Here is a 5983-nt window from a genome sequence, read left to right on the forward strand (position 1 = left end):
GAGAATTTGAGAGTGTGTAGGGTCGAGGTAGAAATTGTTTTACCTTTCTCCCTACTTCGTCTCAATTAGTTAAATACCTGATCCATAGATATTGAATAAAAAAAAATCCTGTCTCGAGTTAGAGCAAATGATGTAATATCAAGAACCTTCTCTCTAACATTGTAAAGCTTGGCGTCATTAAACCTAATAACCTACGTACATATCCACAATTAGCTGTGAGCAAGATATAGTTGACATTCCCCTATTTGTCATTCTAGAATCTTTTGACGATTTGTAATACGGAGTACTATTTTATAGATCATTGCCATTGGACTAAATTAAATGAGACCTATCTATGCAAGCCAAAATACACAAATTATCCATTCATATATACATACAGTCATACACTATACCATACAATATACATATATATACGTCTTCTCAACTTGTTCAATAAAATAATTATTTAACCATATCATAAATATAATAGTTGTTGAGAAGAATCTTCTTTGGCAAAAATACAGATTGCAAATTTGTGATATGTATCGAAATTAAATCACTGTCGTAAACTATATATCTCGAACAATATCGCAATCAACTCTAGCTAATACGTTTGTCATCATACTATACCTAGCACTACTATTATTTCACTACGTACTACACATGAATTTCACCGGATATTGAATATATGGCCTATATATACATGTTGCAGTCACTCCTTGATGGGGAGATGGCGCAATTGCCTGACCTTCAACAGGAAATTGATGTTCTTATTAATTTTTTTATATATATATATATATATATATATATATATATATATATATATATATATATATATATATATATATATATATATATATATATAGGACGCTTGAAGAAGCTTGTACATGTCGCGAGATTAGAAGAATGTTCAGCTTATATGTAAATATGTAATCGCTTCACGTCTATAGGAGTACATATAGGCTCGTAGCAGAGCTAGACATAGTGTTATGTTGAGCCCATGAGAAAACCCACATGTGACTGGTGTGTTGTCCCACATTGAAGAGTGTAGAAAAGTATTAAAAGTGTATCCCACATTGAAAAAATAAGAAAGTTGTGTCCACTTTATAAGACTAAGGGGTTACTTGTCTACTCCCCTCATTGCCATATGATTTTGAGGTGGAACCTCCTTAGTCGTGTAAAGTTGACACTTGTGACGGGTGTGGCCCAGACCCGTTTAACACAGACCCGTTTAACATGATAACATGTTAGCCGGAGATTTATATCTTTTTTACGTTAATTTATATTTGTATGTAACTATGTTATAAGTTTGTTCCAAATTTCTTTGTTAGGGCTTAACCCAGCTTTTATATAAAAATAAAAATAAAATTAAAAAAAAAATAAAAAAAAAGGTTGGTGTTGCTAATTGGTTGTATTAAAGAGCATACTAAACATTGTTGAATACTATACTCGTATATAATTTAGTGGGAGCTACATGACAAATTATGTTGAAATAATAAATAATATAAAATCGTCAATAGTTAAATACGAGTACTTAATTGTAGTACCACTATACCAACTTAAAATAGTTGAATTCAATGGTACTCGTAGTATGGTACCCCTTTAAAAATATATATATATATTACTAATGTGCTCATAATAGAGTTATATTAAAGGTTCTATTGATTAGTTCAAAAAAAAAAGAGAGAGAGAGATTAAAGAACGGTAAAAAAAAGAATTGAATGGATGGTAGCAATGAATTGGTCCCTGGTAGTGGCATTGATTGGGTGAGTAAATAGTACAAGGTGACATATATTTGAAAATGAGGTTAGCAGTTAGGAATAACTTAATACAACATTTTGAACATGTAGTTAGGACCACATACACAACAAAAGTTGTGACTTGTATAGTGGTTGTACACCTTGTAGTCAAATTTCGTGATATCATTCTCAATTTGCGTCATCGTTTCAACTTATGGTTACTTAATTATTAATAACTTAGATTAATTGTTGGGTTTTTTTTAGTATGGCAGAGTAAAACAATAGACTTCAGAATTAAAGTATGGTTTATGGTTAGATACTTAGATGTAGCCATGTAGTGATTAAATAAGTCGAGCATTACCATGTTTATTTAATATAGGTGAATCTAAACTTTCGAAGTCGATTAATTAATTTATTAGAAGATTATAATGTTTGTGAATGATTTGTCCATAGTTCTCTTATTAGTCGAGCCGAGTTTAGGTATGATCTTTTTTCATAAAAGGGCTTGTAAATTTGGCATTTAAGAATCTCAAAATCTAACATACACTTAGTATAATATTAAACATTTCTTGGTATGTAAATCTATAAGTGAGATATTTTTTGTGAAATAGAGAGAGTGCAACGTTATTGTTATTGTTATTATTATTATTATTATTATTATTATTATTATTATTATTATTATTATTATTATTATTATTATTATTATTATTATAAATCCAATTAGTATGTTATTATATATTAGAAATCTTTTTTTTCTTTTTTTGAAAGATATTAGAAATGTTTATAGAAATTATAATATTAATTAATTATTAAAAACATATTTAATCAATTAAAAAAAAGGTGAACTTGGCCACAGTTGCTAAACCAAGAAATGACATCATATCAATTTTTTATTGATAAATAATTTCAAACAGAATGAAAGCTTTCAAATCGATAGAATTAAAAATAATGAACTTCATAATACTCCAAAACTAAGCTGGATCGTACTATACTAGTAGTTGTTTCATGTCAAAAATTACCCGCTAATCCATTTAATTAGTTTGTATTCTTGTTGGTTTTCATCAAACGACATAATAATTAAGATGGGAAGAAAAGAACTTCTTAATCAAAGATTAGTGTATAAATTGAAGATTACAGCTAAGACTTATGCTAATACACCCAAGGAGTCACATATCAAAAACTTTATAACCAAAAACAAACATCTTAAAAAAAAACAAAGTACTAGAAAACTAAAAATGGTTAAAGACTTAAAGTACTAGAAAAACACCTGTTTAATTTCCATAATAAGAGGAAAAAAAATAATCATTCCTCTGTATGTAATCCTACCACTTACTATTCATGAAATCAAAATTAAGAAAAATCATTATTGTTAATTACATGCGACATTGTTCCATGTTATATATGTATAGTCATATGTGTGCATGAGAGCCTAAGTAAAAAGTTGTTGATTGAAACTGTTTTTAATTGATACTTGTATAACTATTGATCTATAGTACTCCTAATTATCAATGAATCAACTGAATTATAGGAAGTATTGATTATTAATGAACAAAATTTGATGATTATAATCCATATACGGAGTATATATGTTTAAGGTGAAGAAATCAAATATATTACCCTAGATGGATGCGCATGTAACTATGTATTTCAATTCTACTACGTATTAGATTTTTATTTGACTTATCAAAACTTATATTATTCATAAACAAATACGCTAGTAGTTTTTGGGATTAAACACAACGCACGTTTATAACCAGTGCACAAGTGAGTGTGTATATATGAGATTTTTGCAGATGCACCTAGTAAGAAACTAAGAATATGTTATAAACTTTATCTGCAAAAGTTAAACTTCACATCTAAGCTAGCTCTAGTAAGAAACTAAGAATATGTTATAAACTTTATCTGCATAAGTTAAACTTCACACCCTAAGCTTTAGGCTTAAGCACAAGTCAAACCTAAAAGGTTGTTCCTCATATTGTCATCAAAATATGACTAATTTCGTGATTGTTTTTTTGGTGTTTAGAGAGCCACATGGGCGGGTGGTGAAAATCGAACCCAAGATCACCTGCAACTGAAAGAGAAATTCTAACCATTTGAGTTATCCCTCTCACTAATTTTGTGATAGTCACCTATACATAAGCCTCATTATCTTATCCAATCTTATTTTTGGAAACCATACAACTCACCCCTAAGCTATATATCTATGTTTATAAATAGACACATTTAAAATGATTTGGTGAACGAAATTTATTCTAATCGAACACATAAGCACAAGATTATTATCAAATTGAGGAAAGTACACAAAAGAGTAAAAATAAATCTAAAGACTACACGTAATAATCTACATCATATTAGGACCACTTATAATACAAGGTACATTTTTATACGAGAATGTAAATGAACAGGCTGTTTTTATTAAGGACCATTACAACTTAGAATGACATACTTCGTATATACTTTCTCATTGTTATTTAATTGCAATGTTTGGATTATTACACTTGCTAGTAGTGCAAATTTTATCTAATAATATTTTTAAGTGTTTTTTAGATAAAAAATGTATACATACTATCAAGACAAATCTAATAATATGATCTCAAACATAAATGAATCTATTTTACTATTTCTTAACACAAAAAACATTAGAGGGCTATATCAAGACAAATTTACTTATATGATGATATCAATCTCACACAAAAGTCTATTTTACTATTTCTTAATGTAAAAAAACATCGAAGATGTGTGTTATATGTGTGATCTGCATAGTGTAAAATTTTAAACATTGCGATTATGATAAATGGAAAATGTATAGGGTATAGAAAGCATTGGGAGAGGCAAAGATTCTTGTAGAAAAGAGAGATAAGTAAGTATGTGTCGTCCTTATACTAATGATTATATCCCCTCCTTTTGGCTTTAAACAAAAATGTTGATGTAATTGATGCAATACTACTACATATTTATAAACTTTAGTAGGTAAGCAGTCAGCTTACGAAAAACCCTTAGCTTTAATTTGCCGACAATAAAATCGTGTCCTTCCACTAAAATGAAGAGTAATTAGACGACGACCCCCCCTTCATATCATTTCTCTTCCTATACAACTAGCTTTTTCCTCTATAATTATACTTTTTTTTTTTTTCATATTTCAATAATTCTACTTTAATTTTCTACTCTTCTCTCTACCAAATTAATTGAAAAAAGTTTTAAAGATAGCCCCATTTTGATTCTTCACCTTTTCACTGTTTAATTTTCCCTTGTCTTGGTGGGTGGGGTAATTATTTTTGAGAATTATAAGAGTTAGAAACTATGGTTGTATTCTTGTTAGGAATACAATCAAGCACATTGGTTTGTGACTTTGTGTTGATAGCATGTACTCATGTAGTTTAGTTCACATGGCATGGAACCGTTGTGTCAGTTAATTTAGTTGGTAAAGTGTTAGAAGTCGCACTCATAACACAAAATTAAATTAATTCACATGACTTTATTTGGTGGAATTCTCAAACTCGATTTGCATAACCATCGCTGCTCCTTAACAGCTTAAACGCACTAACATCATATTGTACAAAAATTAAAGACATGTCAATAAAATAAATCAACCCGTCAATAATATAATTATGCGTGTTTCCATTTACTAGGGCTTGTAATTTTCACACAACATTATATGGTGTAAATTTATTGCATTGTATCCAAGGTCTGGTACATTGGTGAAAAAAAAAAAAAAAAAATTAATTCATTAGTTTGTTGGATGTTGAATTTTGAGTATAAATTTTACTTATGACTTATGAGTAATATTAAAGTTTAAAAAGTTTGATGTTAAAAGTTAAAAGTAATTAACTATTTAGAATTTAATAGAGAGGGCATGTGTCATGTGTTTTATGCCTATAAGTAGAAATTGATGTATGATCCTCTTTAATTTGATAGAATTTTACACTTTTTCCTTTAAGTGATGAAAAAAAATAATAATAAAGTATACTCTCATAAAGAAAAGTGTAAAAACAATTCTAATAGTGTAAAAATCATTACAAAAGTTTAAATTTTTTAAAGTTTTGATTCTCTCTTATATCATGTCATTAAACAAGTAGTACTACTATTTATAATTGCCAAAACTTCAAATAATCTTTTCAACAAAACTTAAAAAATAATTAATTTTTTTGAAAAATATACAAATTATCTTTCCAACTATAGGCAATATTTTCTCTCACCACAAGGGATAGGGACAGAGAATGAGTTAAAAGTTCTGTCTAATGACCACTAATTTTGTATAATAATGA

The sequence above is a fragment of the Chenopodium album genome, chromosome 2 (genome assembly GCF_948465745.1).
Source record: "Chenopodium album chromosome 2, dcCheAlbu1.1, whole genome shotgun sequence".
NCBI classification, from domain to species: Eukaryota; Viridiplantae; Streptophyta; class Magnoliopsida; order Caryophyllales; family Amaranthaceae; genus Chenopodium; species Chenopodium album.